The following is a 23,192-nucleotide window of genomic DNA, read 5'->3' on the forward strand; positions in this document are numbered from 1 at the left end:
AGAGTATTCGGACCTTTAGAAGCCGTCATGCTGCAGGGATCACTCCTCTCTCTGCAGCCTGTTGTTTCCTCTGATTGCTGACATCTAATACATATAAGGATCAGATTCCTCAGCGTGCCTGTGCATCTCCAGTCCTCCTCTGTTTGATGTTAAATTTAAATGAGGAAGCAAATGAGGCAACATGAACCTCACGTCGATATGAATATTGACTGGTACATTACAGTCAAATGGAGCCTGCAGCAGGAGAGCGTTTGTTTCTCCCCGTTCGTCTGTTTGTTCACCCTGCAGTCGAGGATCAATCACGTGGAGGAGCTCCAAACAAATAGTCATTCATTGTTCCCAGAGAGATGTGGCACGCTGCAGCATTCATCTTCACAAACATACAGCACACATGCAAATATAAATCAGCAGCCATGCACACACAAAACAAGCAGATGAAATCACTCTGAGCTCTGCTGACAGAGCCATAACGCTCCAGACAGAATAGCAACTTTTCCAGCTATCTTTGGTGATAAATGGGGCTGTATCACCATTTACTGTGCAGGTTTCACCATCACCATTTACTGTGCAGAACTACTGACCAGTCGGATCACTAGTGAAAGTTAATCATCAAACAGAATCATTGAAAACTATGTTTCACCAGTTTCAATTCAACCTCCCAACACCCCTTACTGACATGTGAGAACTGAATAATTCTCACACTGTCTGTCCAGCCCTGTCAGTCTCTTTAATGATCCTCTCTGTGTGTCTGTTATTCATTAGAACGAGCTGTGTGTGTCCAGGACTGGGCCAATCACAACCAAGTTATTTAAACTCAGTCAATCATATCTCTGCTGCAGCCTGTCACACGAGACTGGTCTCCCCTCAAAAACATCATTATATGGTGTTTCAGGCAGCAAAATATGACTTATATTTACATTTCAGACTTTCCTCCGCTCCATCTTGCTGACGTAGCAGTAATTATTGATGGTGATGTGGAGTTTAAATGATGATGTCACACTTGGACAACAGGGTTCATATCCTACGTGGAAGCTAAAGTAATTGTCTTTTTATATAACTTCAGTTTTTTCCATAACTTCTGTGTCTCACGTCATCCTGCTAACTCCTTCACTTCCAGCATTTCTATCATGTATTTCCTGTTTAAATTGTCTTTTAGAGCCGAACCAGGAAGGTTTTTTCTTAACCTAGCTCAGTGGTTTTGTACCTAAATCCACAGAAACTGCAGCTTTTTTACAGCAGTGAACTGTACGTGTCTGTGGAATGACGTGTGTGCTGTTTTTAGAACGCTCCAGTCTGTACCGTCAGCCGCCAAACGCTCATAGGAGTCTATGGGTGGAGCTGACAGATGCTCTGTTCTGTCGTTCAGATTGGAGATCTGGTTGGTTAACCGGTCTGTGGTCACCAAAGTTGAGACTGATTTGATCAATCGAGTCCGAAAACGGAAAAACGGTAAAGTTTGTCTTCTTCTTTGGTTTCACCGTACTATATTATATATTTTAGCCATAATACCTAAGTTGTCTGAATATTTCAATTAGGCCTTTTTTTAGCTTGTCAGTTTGTCCCTGACAGATTTTTGACTGAAGCAGTAAGACGTTGAATTATTATTTAAAATGGGTAATCACATTTTTCATCATGTTTAAGGTAAATGAAGCTTCAGAAATTGTTGTTTCCTTTTATTTTCCATATAAAATAAAAATGCACAGATCTTCCAGTGATTCTAAGAGATCTCCCGACACGTTAGCTGTTGAAATCAGGCCACACAAACTTAACGGCTCCTATTAAATGAAGAACTCTACCATTACAACATAATGAAAAGTCTGGAATAAAAAGTTGACAGTTTTGACAGTGATGATGCTTTTCTGCTCTTATTTCATCACTACAGTTCAGAATAACATAAGGCATTGTGATGATAACTGGAAATAAAAACTATATTCTGTTTTCCGGCTCATTAAAGAAACATTTCAGTGAGATCGACTTCATCAGCCATGAACTACTTTTCTTCTGTCTGTCTGGCAGCTGAAACACTCAGACATTATTTGTACCTTTTTTGTGCATCACATAATTAAAATAGTTTATCATCAGACACAAAATGTAGAAAATAATGTGGAGCTGAATATGGTGGAAGGAAAACTCCCTCATGTATTTATAGCCTGAGCTTCCACGACAGCTTTTTTTATTCTGCTTATGCGATTATATTCTGTACATTTTGCTTTACTGAATATAATTTTTGCTGCTGGTAGAAATGCATTTCCCCACAGGTATCACTGTTTCATCTGAAGTTATATTAAGTGCTCCACTCTGATGATGTTGCTTGTAATTAAAAACACTTCAGCTCTCATGAGAATGTGTTCCTAACTGTCAGAGTTTGTTAATAATCAGCTATGTGACACAGAAAGTCAGATTAAGGTGAATCTGTTTGTGTTAAAAAAGGCCCCCCGCCTCACTAACTTGCTCTCACTGGCCCTCATTTATCAAACGAGCGTACGTCAGAAAGTGTGCGTAAAGTGGGCGTAAGATGATTTCTACGCAAGCCTCGGCATTTATCAATTTGGACGTGAGCGGACGGTATGATCAGATCTCACGTCTGCTCTCAGCTCGTGTACGCAAATTTGAGTCAGCGTGAAGTCCACACGTCTGAGTCTGAGAACTGATCTGAGACTATTGTATCGATGCCTGGAGCTGATAAAACTCTGTGGTGTTTTGATTTTTAATAGTGACAAAGCAAAACATGTTTAGACTACATAATTTATCACTAAAACATAATCCAAAAATAAATACACCCTGCGATCGTGAAATTCTTTAAACAGAATAGGCTCCTAGCCGAGGATATTAAATGTTGTTGTCTTCTGCTGTTTACTGTTATCCAGCTCCGACACCGGAGCGTCAGCGACTCTTTTACCAGCGGTGCTGCCCGAATAGAAACATTTCCAATCAGCGCTGCCACACGCTCCTCTGACAAGGACATCATTATTAGTAAATATAAAGAGGTGAATAATATATCTCCATCATAATAATAGCAATATTCGGATATTATATAGATTATTAGGCTTTATATATCACGATGTAATTACTCAAACCTCGCCGGGAGTTTAATAGTCCGCTACTCTGCTGACAGCACCACTGATTTCCTTCTTTTTCACTTTTTATGCTGCCAAACAAAACTAGTTTGTTGTGTTGCTGCTGTTGGACGTCAGCGTTTCACTTTCTGACTGAGAAATTCCTCTTCTTCTTGAATTAAAACTTACTTTAAAACATTGTTTACCTCCTTCAACCAAAAAGCTGAAAACTTCTAAGTCCGTGCTCCAAATGTAAAATATTCAGTGAACTTGTTTGAGTTTATAACTATAAGTACTTTTATTTCATAAACCTCCGTCGCTGCGTATTTCTTTAATATGTCTATATTGCCCCTATTGTTAATTGTAACGGTGCACTTTGCTTATAAAGCTGACTTTAGAGGGTGAAAAAATCATCTTTTTGGCCGTATTGCGCCCTTCGGTGTCGTAAACTCTGAAGGCTAGTCTTCTGAATCGGGTATATATTAGGGCGTGGTATTTAAATTACGCATGTTTCGAGCCGCCACATTTATCAACCGCCGATCATTCTTACGCTGTGATTGGTGAGATACAATCGTTTGATAAATCACACGTGAACCCTGTCGTAAGACAAAATGTACACTCAGATCTGCGCTCGTTTCTACGCTCGCTTGATAAATGAGGGCCACTGAGTCAGAACAGCCACAGAAAGCCGAACACAGCAGCTGAGGTCGTGTGAAAGAAGAGCAGAGTGAGGGAGGAAACTGGCACAGTTTTAAAACTCATTCTTCATTTTGTCTTTTTGCTGGCGCCAAGGTCCCCAAACAAATCCCTCCAACACATACGGCTGCCAGAGACACTCCACTGACAGAATACACCAGCCATCCGTCTGTTCTCTGACACCTTTTAAATCAAATCAGCTGCTTTTTTTTTGCCAGGAAATAAGTTATGGTGCGTGTTTACAGCACATTATATTGTTGAAAATGGCCCACACACTTTAGAAACAGACGGCCCGGTTCAGCCTCTGAAAACTAGTGAAGTGGGTTTGAAGCTGCAGATGCAGAGCGAGCTACCTTGACTCTGCAGCGTCTCTCGCTCTGATGCTATTTTTGGTGATGCAATTTGAATGCATTATACTTTAATAAACATTTGAAAGTTGCATGAGGCGGTGGTGGAGCAGAGAAGCTGCTTTGTGATGATAAGTAGTGGCGGTTGAGACTGATGGGCCACATGGGAAACTGTGACACGGAGAAGTGCTTGATTAATGTTCTCATCTCTGAAGATTGCCTGTGAGGATGCCCTTGAGCAAGGCACTTCATCAGCCACTATAGGAGCTGCTCTGTCACCAGAGGGGACGGTGCTTTCATTGGACACCTCCTGGCTGTGGGGACGTTTTATATGCTGCTGATACACAGCTGCACTGAGAAGATGCATTGGCTGAAAGATAAAAAAGTATAGAAAAGATAAAGGTCATATTTTAGATCAGATCAGGTGCAGAGGGTTCTGGATCAGCTCCTTCATGGACAAAGTGCCCTTTTGTCAAGGCACATTTTATTTTATTGCAGTTATTTATCTATTTTGGAGCGGCCTGCTAGTGGCCCTTATCAACAAGAATATCTAACAGTTATAATAATAATAATTAACCTGTAAACAATATGATTTTGCTTGCATGATTCAGATGAATCATCAGATCATCAGGTGACCTGTCTTCCATTGATTAAATCCAGTTTTTCTGCTCTGTAAAGAGGGATAACCTCAATATTCCCCAAGTTTGTGATGAGTGATGGTTGTTTCTTCATGCAGAATAGATTTGGGCTTTAAAATTCAATCAAGCTGCTTTAAGTAAGGAGTTGAGTGAAGGTGGGTCATTTTTCGAGGTGTATACTGAAAGTTAACACAGTACAAGGGTTAATAAATTCATTTAAAATGAATTCAAAATACATTTAATATTTGGCATGAAGCTGTTTGTCAGCTTCACTGGACTGTTAGTTTAGCTGTGGAGTTATCAGATGAACAGGTCAGCTCCAGAGAAACATAAAGTGATTCCAGCTCTGACTTGATTTAGAATATTATCCTCTCAGTTTGTTTCTTTAGCAGCCTTATATGATATTTACAGCATTAATATTTCCATTATCTCGGCGCTGCATGCATCAGCTCGTCCTCCCGGAGTCAGTCCTCCACCTCTTCACGCCTCATTTAACACAATTTATTTCACACATCTTCTTGCTTCAATAACTTCATGTTCTTCCTCCTTTTTCCATTTTATTCTTATTGAAATTACATTTTACTTGAAGCAATATATGTAGCACATTAAGTCATCACAGAGGTGTTGATGTCAGCTGCATGGCTCATGAATGAGAGTTTTTTGCATATTAGCATAAATATGTCATTATTAGTTGTTTGCATATGATAAGATATGCAGGTGATGAGTCAGCTGATGAGCTGACATGTTGCAGTGATGCTCTGCTCAGCTGAAGGTGTTGGGTTGGTTATGTAGCATGCACGACACGTACACGTAAATTATAAATACTTTTTTTCCAGACTTGTAACATTTACTTTGAAAATGCTCGAATGAAAAAAGCTGAGTGTTTCTCTCCCTGAGCCCCTCTATCAGCACCATGTGTATTCTGGCTTTGATGTCACTGCACGGCCTGTCATTATCTAACACAATAATTACCATGTGAGCAGATTTGCCCCAAGACCTCTTCTCGCTGGAGCTGATGCACTACATAACATAATGACACCGAGCAGCTAATAAGACTGCCTTTGAAGTCCGCCGAGGTCTAATTTGTTCCTATCAAGCGGTGGTGGGCGCCCGTCGGCTGTCGGAGGGAGTCCTGTGCCCCGCGCCTGATACAACATGTCTGCTACTTATCACATGGACGCTGTAATCACGAGTGTGACGAGACATGTTTCCTGCAGACCTCTCCCTCCCATCCATCCATTACATCTGTGTCTGCAGCCTCATCTTTAGTTTTTGATTTTACCCCCTAACTCCTCCAGCTTTATTTTCATCGTGGCAGATGGTGTGACTTTGCACTGGCAAAGAGGCATTTCTGATGAGCACACAGGGTTTTTTCTCGCCTGTTTGGTATTTCAGTGACTCGCAGTGAATCTGACTGCATCTAAGTGGGTGGAGAGGAGCAGCAGGGGGTCATTAATGATCCAGCAGCACCCAGCAATTTTGGATGCTTTGGATTTCTGCTCGACTGTTTTTAAATATGCATTGCAAAGAGTTATCTTTTGATCTATTTTCTGTCATTTTTACTAAACTGGCTAATAAACGGCCCTCCTCCCCGAGCAGAGATCTCTCTGGAGACACTTTGTAACCTTGTTTTGTGCATCTGAAGGTGTGCTGCACTGCAGAATGAACACTAATTCTTTGAGGACCCGCAGCAACACAACAACTAGATGATTCATCACCTTCCAACCTGAAAATGTGCCTTTAAAAAGCATGTTTCTGTAGCTTCTGTCTCTGCGCACCTGTCTGTCAACTGATCGGCTTATTTGCTGCTGACAGGATCGACCCTCCTGCCAGTCGTAGTGATGGTTTCAAAGATTAAGTCATGCAAGTCTAAGCGCACATGGCTGATACAGTACAATTGCAAATGGCTCATTAAATCAGTTAAATACCAGTTATGGTGTGTTGGATTAAACATCTGATCACAAGCTTTGACAGCTTCTTTCTGTTGCACCTGCAAAGGTCCATGATGTCATTGAGCATCATAACTGGCCTTGTGATTCTCACCCCAACTCTCTTTAAATGCATGCAGACTGCAGAGTGAGTTATATTCAGAGAAATGGGTGTTGTTTTTTAGGAAAATCAGGCTGACAGACAAATGGGCTCTCAGTCTACTGGGACAGTTTTTGGACTCTTCAGATTTTGGAGCTGTTGGGACAATGCTCAGTCCCCTCTTGCTGCTGTGCAAGAGGCAAAAATAACAATTTTCAACAAAGCGACAACTTCCCAGTCTGAGCAATGAGGCAAACCAGGAAGTGCCTTAAGCTGCATTTTACCGAAAATGCCAGCAGGGGGGCGCTGACGGCGGCAGCAGAAGCATTTGGGTCCATTCATTTCAATACAAAATGAATGTCCAACTGGTAGGAGGCCCCGGGGAAGACCCAGAACACGGTGGAGGGATTATATCTCTCAGGTGTTCAGGTAAGGAACATACATTTTTTTTTTAAATGTATTTTTTTGGGCTTTTTCATGCCTTTAATGGATAGGATAGTTGAAGAGAGACAGGAAACGGGGCAGAGAGAGGGGAATGACATGCAGTAAAGGGCTGTTCGATGCGGGACTCGAACCGGGGCCAGCTGCAGCAAGGACTGTAGCCTCTACACATGGGGCGTCTGCGTAACCCACTACGCTACCGACCACCACAGGAACATACATTTTGTTAATGCTCCAGTTAATGCTAACATGAGTCAGTCAGGTTGAGGTGTAGAGAGACTGTAGTCAGTGATCAGATTCCTCTCCTCCTCCACAGTCCAAATATGGTCTGCTTCCTGTATTGGAAACAAGATGGCGACGAGTGTAACGTTTAACTCTATGCCTCAAACGGGCCACAAACCAACGAGACATCACGGTCATTACGTCCAGTATTTATACAGTCTATGTTTACAACAATGAACATGAAAATAAGATTATAGGCCTACATAAATGCAGTGTATGTACATAGGTAATTAAATACATTGCAACAAGGGACTGTGCAAGTTCATAATCAGTGCTGCAGCTTACTGCAATCAAATATTCATAACTAAACATTCTGCAGATTGTTCAGCTTCTGTTTCACTGAAAAAGTCTGAGTTATCTTGTTCTTTTCAGTAACCAGCGGCTGAAAAAACAATCTTCATCCTCTCCATGACCCCGGCTCACTGTCACTGTGAGTGAAACTACATAAACACAGAATAGGTCGTCATCATGTGTGATATATCTGTCTGGTGTTGTGGTGATGATATCAGCAGGTGAACTCTCCAGCGTGACTCCTGATAACCTTTGCATCCAGCTGTAGGTCTGCTGCCTGTTTGAGTAAAGACTTCCTATTTCTGCTTGCTACCGGCTGCAGGAACGTTTGCAGAGCTCTCACTCAGACTGAAAGCAGCACAACAGATGAGGTGATTACCTGTGGTCAAGCAGGCCTCACTGCAGCTCTTTGATGTGCTGCTCCACCTTCTGTCCTGCTGTCTGAGGAGTCACAGTGGCTCTGATCGCCTCAGGACTTCTCTGGCTCCGCTGCTCCCGCCACGCTCAGCAGCCCTCGTCTCTCTCTGCTCTTCTGTTAGCTCCTTATTAGCAAGTGTGTCACAGCTTCCTCTGTGATCATTCCGGTGCCGACACCAGCAGAGGCCTGGGATTGGCCCCGGAGTCACTTTTCTGTCAAGTGCAGGGTCCCAGAGAGGAAAAACTCACTGATTTTACACATCAAGATCAGTTTAAATGTGGAGATGAAAGTCTGAAAACACATGCTTGTATAAAGTCTTCTGTAACTCTGGAGTGAGCATTATGAAATAGCACACACAGTCTGGACCCACATGGGTCCTGATGGCAGCTCCATCTGGACCTCTGGCCAATTACAGACAAAGTAAGGAGAATAAATGATGATCTTAACGGAGCATCTAATCCAGTTAATACAGCAAAGATTCACTCAGCTGAGCTAATCCTTCCTCCTTCATTCTCCTAAACTGCTGATCTGAGAAGTGGGGTTTGCTTTCTGAGCATTTTGTGCGCTAAATTCAGTTACAAAGTGCACAAAAATGTTTGTTTTTTCAACAGTAACTCTGTGTCAGTAATACCTTCATCACTTTTCAGTAGAGCCCAGAATAATGACTGGTATGTTGAAAATGTATGGACATTTGTTATGTCATCATAGTTACCAAGGATGCCATTGAATACATTACATTACATCTCCATGAATACATTATCATAATTATTATTATAATGATTATAAAAACCTGTACAAAATGGTCTTTTTAAAAAAAAAATATCTTCATCAAATTTGAACTGGGAGTAGATAATATTTGATACTTTGACCCAAGTGTGTTTTTTTTAGCTGTAATGACCTCCAGGCCTGTATTTACCAAACATATTCAGACGGACAAAAAAACATTTATTCTGACTCTTTGAGAATAAACTCCAGAGTCTTTAAAATGTCACCAAAACCAGATTTACTCCAAACTGTCCAAGAACAGCTGACTCTGGGTTGTCTTTGATATGTTTCTCATAGGCATTTTAAGGTTAATCTGCTTAGATGGAAAGGGGTTAAATACAATATTTCTGGAGAAAAAACAGTGTTCGAAAGATGTGACCTGCTACTTTTAGCTACAGACTCTCTGACACTGTTCTCCCGAGACTCATTATTGAACACAACTGGAGAAAAATTATAATTATTATTCTATATCTGTGCATGACGCACCTCGGCCATATGTTTGGTCACAGCTGTAAATCAGCTTCAGCTCCACGATGAACGTTATTAAAAGCAGCCGGAGCAACGAGCTCCTGTAGAGAATCAGAAGAGCTTCATTCAAACTACCAGCTCTTTATCTCTAAAAGAGACATTTTATTCATTTTAACCAAAAGATTGTCTTGTTTTTAAATGTCAGCCTTAACTTAATTGTGTTGGATTCATTTTATATTAAAAACAGATTTTTGTTTTTCATACAAGTCTAATTTTTCCGTATGTTAAAAGTTACACCCTTGATTTTTCAAACATTTCTAATGACATGTATTTTGTGGCAGGCTTTAGATTGTGATTTAGACATTTTCAAGGACCTATATTGGAACTGAACTTCTTTGACTTTAAGTTAAATACCCTGTTATTATAGCTTTATAACTTTATTGTCTGGCATTCAAACTTGTGTGAGGTCATCAGAGTTATTGAATGTCGGGTTTGCAGTTTAAATCTAAAATTCAGTAGGGGTACAGCTTGAAGGACATGCAATCAATATAATAATGCATTATATCTCTAAAGAATGGATGTTATCAAGTTGCATTATGGGAAGTGCAATTTAGGACCTTGACCCAAACTAATGGTGAGAATACCTCTGAGATTGTGTCACAGATTTTGATGAATAATTGTAGCTGCGATAAGCTCTGATGAGTAAAGTGTCAGTCTGTTTATTAGTTGATTCTCCAGGTTGGTTTAAAGTGGAATATTGTATAGATCTTTCTGAAGTTTTGAACAGATATTTCTGATCCCCGGATAATGAAACTTTACTTTAAATTGAATTAAATTGAGAGCTTTTCTTCTGCAGCAGTCTGACTCAGAGAATCTGTCGAAATGATATCAGTTTTGCAGGATGAGCTGCTCATCAATAGTCACAGTGACCACTCACACTGTGTACTGATGTGTTTCCTCGCTGGTATTTACTCTCCTTCATCAGAGGAAGTGGAGAGGTTTTCTGTCTCCCCTCCATCTCTCCCTGCTCCTCCTCCTAACACATCTCATCCTCCTCTTCTTCCCCCTGTGGCCCCACTTGTTTCCTTATCTCCTTTATAATCAGATTCTGTTTATTCAAACCCTCTTCTCTCTCTCTCTCTCTCTCTCTCTCTCTCTCTGTCTCTCCCTCTCTTCTCTTCCCTTCCCTTCCCTTCCCACCCCCTCACAGCTCTCTCCGTCATCTCCTTTACATCTTCTCGTCCCGCCACATCCTCCTCTCCTTCTCCCTGCCTCGTAGCTCTGCAGCTCTGCGATGCACTAATATACAGACGACTCGCTCTCATGTTTATTCACGCCCACACACACATACGTACACCCACACACACACACACACACACACACACACACACACACTCACAGATGCACTCATAAGACAGTTATTGTTTATATTTGCATGTCTTAGGGGCATGTTACAGAGCTGCTCTGCCGCTGACTCTCTCCTGATTGCTGCAGCAGCGTTTCCCTCAGAGAGCGAGAAAGAGAGAGAGGGGGAAAAAAGAGGAAGTTTTAGGTTTCTGAAGCTTATGTTCATCAACTTTAACATGCATATGGGCTGTGTGCAGCAGTCCCACGGGCTTATTGAATCTGTCTTCAGAGGTTTGAGGTGTGATGTTTTACAGCAGTCGAGCACGTCGATGAACGTGTTGTTACTGAAGGGAAGCAGGTGGATCTACTGTACGACACCGCCACAGAACAAAAACACAACAGAGATTCTACTTTTAGGTTTTTTCTTGTCTTATTACTACAAGTGTGCTTCTTATATTTTTAAAAGAAGTGACTAAGCGGGGACTCTGAGTGATCTCTTACTATCAAAGGGGACCTACCTAGAGGCTGCACATACTCTTTCACCCAAAGAACTTTCTTTATTTCTTCAAGAATAATCGTGGCCACTTTACATGAAAATCAGAAGAACACACAAACACCAGACCATTGTTATTCCCAGGCCACCAGATACTGTTGCACTGCACTGTTTGGTATCAGAGCAAGTGCTTCGTAAGTCAAACAACAACAAAAACAGCTGATAAGAGTCTAATTTCAGAGCGGATATCTAGCCATTTTCCATGGTTTTATTGATAATAACCAAGATCATGATCAAGAAAACTCTGGAAAATGTCTAGATATCAGCTCTTAAATTAAACTCTTATCACCCATTTTTGTTATTCTCATTATATTTGTGCAAGCAAATGTACCTTTAGTTGCACCAGGCATTGAAATGAACAAGAAATTGAAGAAAACAAGGGTGGTCTTATAATTTTTTCCTTGACTGTAGTATAAAAGAGCAAGAAAGTCCATGTATGGAAGAGGCTGCAGTGGACTGACGGATTAAACTAAGACAGGACTTTGATTCTGTAGAACATTGTTTTGTTCCTGTGTGCAACAAGAAGTGAAAATGGATTTATTTGCATTAAGGCTTTAAATCAAACTCAGGCCACTGATGTTGAAAATGTATGAACTGCAAGACAATATGAACACAAAGAGTCTAGTATAATGTTTCCAGTATTGTTGTTTATGACCAAAAACCTGCAGGACTAGAAGATAAGATAAGATATAACTTTATTAATCCCGAAGGAAATTCTGGTTCCAGATTGCTCCAAAGCCTCCAAAACAATCACGATATAGGATAATATAAGATGAGCAATGAAAAAATATAAAAATAAAAAATTGTGGCTGAAAAGCATTCAGGCTCAGCTGCTCTCACATAAACTGATGTTTACAGAAGAATAACTTGTGATTAGAATGTGTTTTCTAAAGCCGGATATGTGAAATGAGGTAGAGAAGAAATATATGGTGAGAGATCTTCAAATTAAACATTGTTTATTTAAGACTATTTGCCAATTTTACTGATTTGGTAATAATTGTTTCAAAAGGCAATTTTATAGATTAATTTTAATTAACATTTAATAAAGATAATTGAGCTTTGGTACTTTGGTATGATTAATTAGTAGTATAACTGCATAATGGTTGCATGAATTATGCATATGCACAACTTTATCAGGTCATCGAAGTGGTGAACCACTATATATACCTTGGCATCACAATCGATGACATACTCACCTTCGAGCCACATGTTGATGCCATCTGCTAAAAAATCACATCAGAACATGTTCTTTTATCGTAAAGTCTGTAATTTTAATGTCGACAAGACTTGCATGAGAATGTTTTATTGAAACTATCCTTTCTTTTGCTATTGTGAGCTGGTTTGGGTCCCTCTCTCTGAAAAACAGAAACAGGCTGCAAAACATAGTCAAGGTGTACGGCAAAATTGCCCAAAACCCTCTGACTGATCTTAATTCTCTGTACGAGACAAGGACCCGTAAGGGGGCACAGTTGGTCCTGGCCTGGCTTCACGTTGCTGCTCTTTTGTCCCTGCTGCTCTAGGTTTTTTTAACCCTCTGGTACGGTGTTGCCCTCAAGCAACATACCTATTTTTGGCCTGTCAAATTTCTACAATGCATCTTTTGGAATGATAGAATACTTTTAAAAAGAGGGAAGAGTATAGAGAACCAATAGCAATGCTTTAATTTGTCACAAGACCTCCAGGAGGCCATATTGAAACCCTTTTTTGCAGACTTTTCCAAAGGAAACAGCTTTGCCATTTTGCGCAAAAATATATTCCTACTGATAGGTGAGTAAACCTTCATTTTCGATAGTTTCATGCAATTAATTTTCTAATTAAATAATGGAAACTTGTTAAAATGCAACTGTTTCCCTGAGGCAACAACGTACCATTATGGAAAATTGCTATGTTGCCTCAAGGGCAAAATGAACCATTATGGAATCAGCATGGGAGCATGAGACATTGGTAGAGTGTGTTTAGGTATATATATAAAAATATATAAAATGTTCAAAAGCATACCATTCATCATAACTTTGTTTTGATCTTTACAATTTAACAAAGATATATTTGATGTTGGTTGCAGTAAAGTCCAGGCTATTACTATACTCTGTAGGCCATCATAAATATGGCCCACAGAAGTTCCTTTTCTGATGTTTTTTTTTTAATTTTAAATGTTATGTATTGTACCCTGTTGAAGCTACTGAATCGTTTACACATTTTTATTAAATTATGTTCAAATTAATTAAAAAAACAACAACCTCTTTTTCACTTGTGCACCGTTTTGGTACAATGTTGCCTATGGACAACAAACCCCAAAAGACTTCCAAAAAAAAAAAAAAAATTATAAATTTTTTTCAGATTGTTTATTTGGTCTATTTTAAGATAAAAAAAAAAAAAAAAAAAAATTTCCCCCAACTGTCATCATAATGCATACCACAGAGGGTTAATAATTCAATGTGCGATGTATGTAGTATGTATTTTGTCTATTTTCCATGATGGTTTGTTTGCTTGTGTATGTGCTGATTATGATGCATCCTGCTGTTGCACAGTGCATTGCCCCTCGGGGATAATAAAGAACCCTTGATCTTGAATCTCCACAGAACTCAGACTCTGACCTCTGACCCCTGGTCCTCCTCTCTGCTGCAGTGAGCAGCCCCGGTGCTTCAGCAGTCAGCTGCTGCTGCGTTTCATACCAAGTACAAAAAATAATATCTCCCACAAACAAGCAGCTCACATAATCCAATCCAAGATCCAGCGAAGATGAAAAGAGAACCACAGTCTCTGAATTGTATCATGCCATGTATCACACTCATACATCTTATCAGTGAATCCACGCTGCGACAAGTAATGAAGATAAAGTTTGGGGTAAAGAGACAATATTGAGATGGAGTGTGGTTTCTGCTATCTCCAAACCAGCGCTGCTCCACAGCTACTATCTTGATTCACGCTCACAGTCCTGCCTGAGGGCCAAGAAGCAGAGAAAGCTGGGCAACATTCACATTTTAATACAATACAGTGGAGGTAAGAGGCGTTAAGAGGAATAAAAACATGTGGATAAATGGATAAAGCAGGGATTTGTGTGCACACATTATTATACATAAATGAACGCTGATTTTAACCATTATAATAATTAATTTGATCCCAACTCACTGACTTTAATTCATAATTTATTCATGCAAAGACAGCTCAGCAATCAGCTGACAATTAATACAATCAAACCACAAAAAGGAAACTTTTCTATCTTTAATTAAATCGTACAAATGACTGATTATCAACAAACACTACAGTTAAAGTGAAAGTATCGACTGGTAGGACTGTAGATGAGGTGGAGAGGAGGGACTGATCCTCCGGCTGTGTACACTCTTCCTGATGGGAAGAATAATGTGAGGGAGGAAAAGACAATAATTAAGCCCTGAGGATTTATCAGCCAGCAGCTCTCTCCTCCATCCATCCCCAACTTCTGCTGCTCTCCTTCTCTCTGTTCCTGTGGTTGGAACAACTTTGATCTCTCTATCTCTCACTCTCATTTTAGTGCTTTTGTATCTTCTCAGTTTCTTATTTCCATGTCTTGGTCTTCGTCAGGGTGATTCCCCAGTCTGCTGTCCGTCTGCAGCACCAGCTGACTTTCACTGGTGCACTTTTTTCACTATGTTCTGTCCTAACGGCTCTGAAGCCAGGACAAAACACTGGGAGACAAAAGGCAAATTAACAAATAATTTATTTAACAAAGATAACATTAATTAATCAAAACATAAACTAAAGATGAGATTATCAGTAAATTTTGGAGTGAGTGTATGCATGATTAAGATTCCCTTATTAGTCCCATAATGGGGGAATTCGAACCGGCAACCCTCTGGTTACAAGCCCGATTCCTAACCTCTACCACTGTTGTACTCTAAGTTTAATGCTGTGGCATCTTCACTACAGTGAATCAATTGATTCATTTACATTTATTGTTTACATAAAGGAGTTTGCCTTAGATGCATTTAAATGTGTGTAATTGCACAACTACAGGGCTTGTTAAAAGTAACTACATTACCCATGAGGCATTGCAGGTTGCATTTCTGAGTGAGTTGAGTTTCTGAGTGTGTTGAAGGAAGACGAGAAGAGATGTGATGTTGAAGTTGAGATTCTGTAACTAAATTTGGAGTGTTTTCTTACAGTTTTAAGACTCCATTATTTTGCCGACGGGCAAGAAATAACAGCCACGGACTGCAGAATGAGTGCAGCTGTAATGTAAAAAGAGGAAGTTGTGTGTCTGCACAAACAAACAACTTATGTATAAAAGGAGAGAGCGGCAGGCTCCAGGTAGGCGGGTTTTATAGTTGATGCTCCGCCCCCTAGGTATCTGCTGCAATAAACAAACAAATAGATGGATAAATAATCAGCACAGTGCATGAAGTCTGCCAGGACAGTGTTGATGTGCACAAAATGACAATTGCAATTTTGACTTTTTCTTTTTTGTTTGGCATATTGCAACTGGACGGAGTATTAACACCATCATTCGACCACCAAGTTTTCAGTGCTCCACGCTCAACCTTTTGGTAACACTTTACAATAGCCATCATTTATAAATGTTAAACAGATTTATGTTTAATCATCAATTATAAACCGTATATAGGCCATTTAGAATGGTAAATACATCATTTATTAATGTTTAACTAACTACATCATTTATAAATGACAAATAGATGGTGTATCAATGTAAGTTTATAGTTACTTTACCATTAACAAATAATTACATTATAATTAATAGTTTATTAATAGTTTTACTAGCACTCATTACAACATTTTTAACACCATATTAAGTATGTTAATGATTTTGAAATGATTCATATACTTTTAAGAAATTGGTTGAAAACATTTAAAGATTAAATATGTATAGCACTTTGTAAATGGTTAATAATTGGTTTATAAACCATCTATAAACATTACTTAGTTGGTTATTGTAAAGTGTTACCAACCTTTTTACCGTTATGAGAACACCAGCTGGGAACTCATTACACTGCACTTTAACGCACTCATGTGATGTTTCAAATCACTTTCTTCTGTACTTATACTTGCTGTTATGAGTAATATTATATATATATATATATTATATATATATATTATTATATATATATAATATATCATATATATAATAATATATGTAATATACGATTTTCTCTGATGTAAAACTATCTGTAGTAGCTCTGTGAGTCTGTACTTGCTAATAAATTGCGATTTTATGATTTTATGTGTACACATGCATATTTTATTTTGTGTGGGCAGTGCATTTTATTTATTTTTATTTTTATTCTATTTTATCTTATTGTATTTTATTGTTCTAGTGTCTACTTATCTTTTTGGTTCTGCTTTTATTGTTTTATATGTTTATTGTGTTTATCTTTTTGTGCAGCACTTTGGAAACCTTGTGTTTGCTTAAATTGTGCTATATAAATAAAAGGTGGATTAATAATAAAAATGCTAACACGCTCACAATGATAATACTGAGATGCTGATGATTTCAAGATATGTTTATTTTTTTATTATTCTCACTTATTTTAGCATGTTCGCATGTTAGCATTCAGTGATAAAGACCTAAACACCTGTCCACTCCAGCTGAGGCTGATGGGAACATCATCAGATCTGCAGGAGTTTAGCCATGAATAAAAGTTTTGGATACATTTAAGTGATGAAAAGTCGGAGCATCACCAAAGTTATTATAATTCATCAAGAGGGAAACACGAACGCCTGAACCAAATGTCACGACGATCCATCAAATTTTCATCACCGTGTGACAGTCAAAACACAAAAGTAACTGACACAGATAACAACAAATGCAGAGCAGAAGCCTGTTGTTCTAAAGTCTGTTTGCTTTTGTTATTCTCTGTTAATTAATATAGCTGATTAATTGATGCTGAGTGTTTGCTACCTGATTACAACTGACGAGACTCTCTGCAGGCGCTGAAGGATCTGCTGCTGACCTCTACTTGACCAGAGCCACAGAGAGATGGAGAGACGGAGCAGGAGAGCCTCAGGTAAACACAAACACACATTATCAATCAATCTATTCAAACTACAATCGATTTGTTTGTTCAACTAAATTAGCATATTTGAACGGTGACGCACGAGTCCAGAGGAGGTTCGAGTCAAGGTCGATATGTTTCTCAGCAGTAGTTCTGAGTGCAGAAGGAGTTTTACTCTGTGTTGAGAGATTGAAACAGTCATCTCCCATCATTGTTTTGGAATGTTGTGTTTATTTAGCTTGTTGTTGTGGAATTGAAACCCATTCTTCATCCAGTTTGGAGCGTCCCTCTGGACCACAGCCTGAGCTGCTGCTGGCCTGCAGAGCGCCACACACACATGAAGCATGTGCTGCCATTGGCTTCTGTTCACCTGCCGATATGTGATGGATGGATTTTAGACTCCTCCACACTCTGTTATGTTTCCTGCTTCACTGTGTCCACATTTCCACCCTAATTATCCCCTACGGTTCATGAGGAGCAGCGAGGACGGAGGTCTAGGTTTAGGTTTATTTATTTGCACGGTTATAATAACATAAAATGACAAAGATTGATAATGTTAAGTGAAGGGAGAGGCAGAAAACCCAGATGGGCTTATTTAAAGCTTCCACCTGAAATTTCATAATTTCTTCATTATAAGAAAGTAATAACAAACTGATAATAGAAAAAACATATCTATAGACATCAACGACAAGTTATAATGACAATAACAATAAAAAAATAACAATATGAGAACAAAAATATGAACATGATATCTCTCTGTTGTAGTTTTTGGTCTCTTTGTTGTAGTTTTCACTCTCTGTTATAGTTTTTAATCTCTTTTGTTGTAGTTTTTGGTCTCTTTGTTGTAGTTTTTAGTCTCTTTGTTGTAGTTTTCATTCTCTTTGTTGTAGTTTTTCGTCTCTTTGTTGTAGTTTTCAGTCTATTTGTTGTAGTTTTTAGTCTCTTTGTTGTAATTTTTAGTTTCTTTGTTGTAGTTTTCAGTCTCTTTGCTGTAGTTTTCAGTCTCTTTGCTGTAGTTTTCAGTCTCTTTGTTGTAGTTTTTAGTCCCTCTATTGTAGTTTTCAGTGTATCTGTTGCAGCTTTTAGTCTCTTTTGTTGTAGTTTTTGGTCTCTTTGTTGTAGTTTTCACTCTCTTTGTTATAGTTTTTAGTCTCTGTGTTGTAGTTTTCAGTCTCTTTGTTGTAGTTTTCAGTCTCTTTGTTGTAGTTTTTAGTCTCTTTGTTGTAGTTTTTAGTCTCTTTGTTGTAGTTTTCAGTCTCTTTGTTGTAGTTTTCAGTCTCTTTGTTGTAGTTTTCAGTCTCTTTGTTGTAGTTTTTAGTCTCTTTGTTGTGGTTTTTAGTCTCTTTGTTGTAGTTTTCAGTCTCTTTGTTGTAGTTTTTAGTCTCTTTGTTGTAGTTTTCAGTCTCTTTGTTGTCGTTTTTGGTCTCTTTGTTGTAGTTTTCAGTCTCTTTGTTGTAGTTTTTAGTCTCTTTGTTGTAGTTTTCAGTCTCTTCGTTGTAGTTTTTAGTCTCTTTGTTGTGGTTTTCAGTCTCTTTGTTGTAGTTTTCAGTCTCTTTGTTGTAGTTTTCAGTGTATCTGTTGCAGCTTTTAGTCTCTCTGTTGTAGTTATAATTATTACAGTTATAATTACATAAAATGGCAAAGATAACAAACAATGTAAAGTGCAGGGAGAGGCAGAAAACCCAGATGGGTTTATTTAAAGCCTCCACCTAAAATTTCATGATTTCATAGTTATAAGAAAGTAATAACTCATAATAGAAAAACACATTTATAGACATCAATGACAAGTTATAAATTAAAAACAGCAGTTAAATGGGCTTTTAGACATCTTTTGAAACATTTTATAGAGATGGAGTTCTTTGCCAGATGGAAAAATGTATTTATTCCATAATTTGGTGTCCCTCAATTTAACAATGAATTGACCTCTGCATGTAAGAAATCTTGAAGGATGAAGATCTAAAGGTTGACATGTTGGGTAAGAGTGAACCTGAGGATTACATTTAAAATAAGTCTTGAAGTGCTCTGGAAAGTTTTCATGATCTGAACATACCTTATAAAAAAACAACACTTATTTGAGAGATATTGATGTCATGAACAGTAAGTATCTGAAGTTTCTGAAAAAGAGGTACAGGAGCGGTCCCTCCTTCTCTCTCAGGAACAATACCAACTGTGTCTCTCCGCTGGGCAGCCACTCCACAGGTCTTTGTGAGGCTGGCTGAGGATTAAATCTTTTAGTTATTGGCTTATAAAAATGTCATGTTTCTGCTTACAGCCAGTGTGTGAACCCTCTGTTCTCTTATACAACATCTCTCACCTTCGAACACTCAGCCGGGAGTCAGAATTATCACAGTTTCTCCAGATTTGTTCTGTTTACACTGAACTTCACTTCACAAATGTTTTCCTCTTGCATTTAATATCGTAATATACATCAATTTATTTCTTTGGTTGGTAGTGGTGGAATGTAACTAAGTACATTTACTCAAGTTCTGTAGTTAAGTACAATTTTGAGGTTCTTTATGTACTTTTTACTTCTACTGCACTACATTTTGAGGCAAATATTGTACTTTTTACTCCACTACATTTAGCTGACAGCTTTAGTTACTTTTAACATCGAGATTCACAAAAAAAACATGATACATTAAAAGTGACCAGACATTTTTGAAAATTAAACCATATAACAGTATAATAAGCAGTTAAAGGGAGTCATATCTTTACAAAACTAAAACACTGCTTACCTGAATGCATCAAAAATAATAATCCAGTAATATATTTGGAATATATAAAACAATCTGAGTGCATTCGGCAGAATGAGTAATTTTACTTTTGATACTTTAAGTACATTTGATGCTGATATTTTTTGTACTTGCAGTACTTTTATTGTAGCAAAGGATCTGGATACACCTTCCATCACTGACTGGTTGGTCAGTGTCTAGTAAGTTTTGTTTTTCACTTAGTCTCTAATCCAGTTTCAAGTCACATGCAGTAGCCACTACTTTTTGTAGTTTGACTTTGCTCAGCACTGATGCAGCTCTGCCTGCTGGATTCACTATAACACTAAATCTCACAGCAAAAGGCAGATGGATGCTCTTGCAAATTAAACCTTAATACCCTACATTTATTGATCAATCAATCTTCAACCAAGATTAAAAGTAAGGTCATGAATCACAATTTTTTTTGGCATTTTTAGGTTTTTCCTCTTCACATTGCAGAAAGACTTGTTTTTATTACCACACACTTTTCTTTACTAAAGTATTGGTTTATTTTAGTATTGGTTTACTGGGGTTACTGTTATCTGCAGCACCTTTTATAGCCTATGACCGCAAGATCTGTCCCCTGTTCAGCTTTCATGGAAACATGAACAAAGGCAATGTTGAAGTTTTTCTCATCTTGGGGTCATTCTAGGAAAAATCATCGAATTTCAAGTTGAAAAGAGATCATTGTTGGGGTTTCCTCTACTGTTAAACAAAGTGGTGGGTCATTGTTGACCCCTAAGACAACTCAAGGGTTAAAAGTAATGGCGCCTCTTGCACCTAACTGACTAAAATATAGGAACAAAGAAAAATGTGCATTTTATGCAGGTTTACCATTCTCTTCCATCTCTATTCTGAAAAAAACATCAAGCAAACGATAATATCATCTGCATAAAATAGTATACCAGTGGTATAATAATCTACTTTAACCCCCAAGTTACAAGTTATCCTGTTCACTTGAATACAGACACCAGAGGATCCACAGTCACACATTTATTCTAACATTTTTCATCTATATCTGAAGTTAACAGCTGAAGTACTTGTACATTTGTGGTTGTCTTGAGTCTTCAGTCTTGACTTGAGTTTTCTCTCGTGCTTTCAGACAAACATCCTCCAGCAGTTCTGTTTCTGTTTCTGTCATCAGTGTTTGTTGTTGCAATATATTGTATCACAAAAATTACCATTTCACAAAATGCTTAAAATTGGGTTTGACTCTCATTGTGGACAAATAAAAAGACTGAAGAGAGATGAATACATTGAGAATTTTCTCTGATTGGACAAAACAATTCTTGACTGAATTTAATTTTGTGGACACAAAATGCAGTAAAACAGTTAAATCTCAATATATTGTATCAACACTCCATATCACCATATCACAAAATGCTTAAACTCTCAATAATATCGTATCATGGACATAAACACCTTGGAGAAGTAGTCTATTGACGGGGGAAAAAAAGGTGTAAAAAAGACATGAAATGACCAAAAGAGATGTAAACAGATAAATAAAGAACAGATGGACAGATAATTTCACTTGACAAGATTTCTTAAATTAAGATTGTTAAAGGTTGTTAGAAATGAGCATGCTGAACACTTAGTAAGTAAGAAATTAATTCTTAAAAGAAGATAAATTATCTAACACTTCTAAATCTATTTTTTTTTTTTAAATCTTGGTAAGAAACAAATAATTTGCAGTGTACATAAAGAATACCCCCAAAAATATGTAAAAAATTCCAAAAGTAAAAAATTCCCTAAAATATATTAAAAATGCCAAAACCATACATAAACATACCAAAAAAAAACTGTATAAAAATTCCAAAGTACGTTAAAAATGCCAAAGAAAGATTTAAAAATACCTTTAATTCAATTTTGGATATTTCAGTTTTGTTCACAACTACTGGTGGCCATAAGTGACTCAAGAATCAGAATAAAATCATGTCGTGAGGCTGATACGCTGATTCACACCTTTAGACAAACATCGTCCAGCGTTTCTGTTTATGTCGTCAGTGTTTGCTGAGGTCTAAACCTGCAGTTTGTTGCGTTGTTCCTGTAACTTATTAAACAAACTCTGTTCTTCAGCCCTTTTTATTCTGCTGCTCCTGTCGCCTCTCATGCTCCGACTCAGTAACTATTGATTTGAGAGGTTTTCAGAATATAATATGGACAGCTGACGTTGTTCCTGCTCTCACTGTTGCGGCTTCACGCCTGTCAAACTTTTCCCAACACACAGAAAGTTTTTATTAAAGTTCCTTAGGACAGAGACGTTGCTTGACATTGACGAGCTCAAGGATTTTGCAGGTCACAGGCAGCGAGTAAAGGTTTCTCCCCTCGGTCCTTTTATTGAGTCCTGACCGAGCAGTTAGTGTGTCAGGATCCGACGTGCCGGCTGGATGCTCCTGTCCTGTTTCATCCCTCTGTCTCTTTCTGCTCGCTCCCAGGAGATCCTGCACACTGAACTCTGGGAAAAGACTGCCACTCCATCCTTCTCCAATATATATCTATATTCGCCGAAAGCAAAGTCTTTCTCTTCCTCTGTTTTAATTTCTATCTGTCACTCAGCAGGAATCTGACTCTGTTCCTCTCACTCAGCTCTCTATCTGTCACACTTTCTGTGAGGAAAACTGACATATCCACTGACCTCGTGCTCCTCGACTGAAGCATGCAGCAGTGTGACACCTGCAAAAATATGACTTATCATTTATGCATAACTAACAACTGCCCAGTTATTCTCAGTTATTCTGGCAGATTGCTACATTTCTCTTGCTGAAGTTGCATGATGAAAAGAGGTTATTTTGTGTCATTTCATAACAGAATCATAAATTGCAGAGACACATCATTATCAGGGTTAGAAATGCTACAATGCTTTTTTGGAAAATGCGTAAATAATATATTCACGGGCTGTGGCTGATACTTTATAATGACATAAATTGGTATTAGCTTCAGTATTTCTCTGCTCTGCTCAGAAGTGACCCTTTGTTAAAAATGAATGATTCCTCTTCAGCGGGACACCGAGTCAGGTCTGAATACTGCTGCTCGTTAATCGGGCTCGACTTTTTTATTTAGTTCATTATTTTTTGGAGAAAAGTCTGTCTTTCAGTCTTCTGCACTGACTCCTGTCATTTAGCAGA

This window comes from Centropristis striata, chromosome 3, assembly GCF_030273125.1.
Source record: "Centropristis striata isolate RG_2023a ecotype Rhode Island chromosome 3, C.striata_1.0, whole genome shotgun sequence".
In the NCBI taxonomy this organism is placed as follows: Eukaryota; Metazoa; Chordata; class Actinopteri; order Perciformes; family Serranidae; genus Centropristis; species Centropristis striata.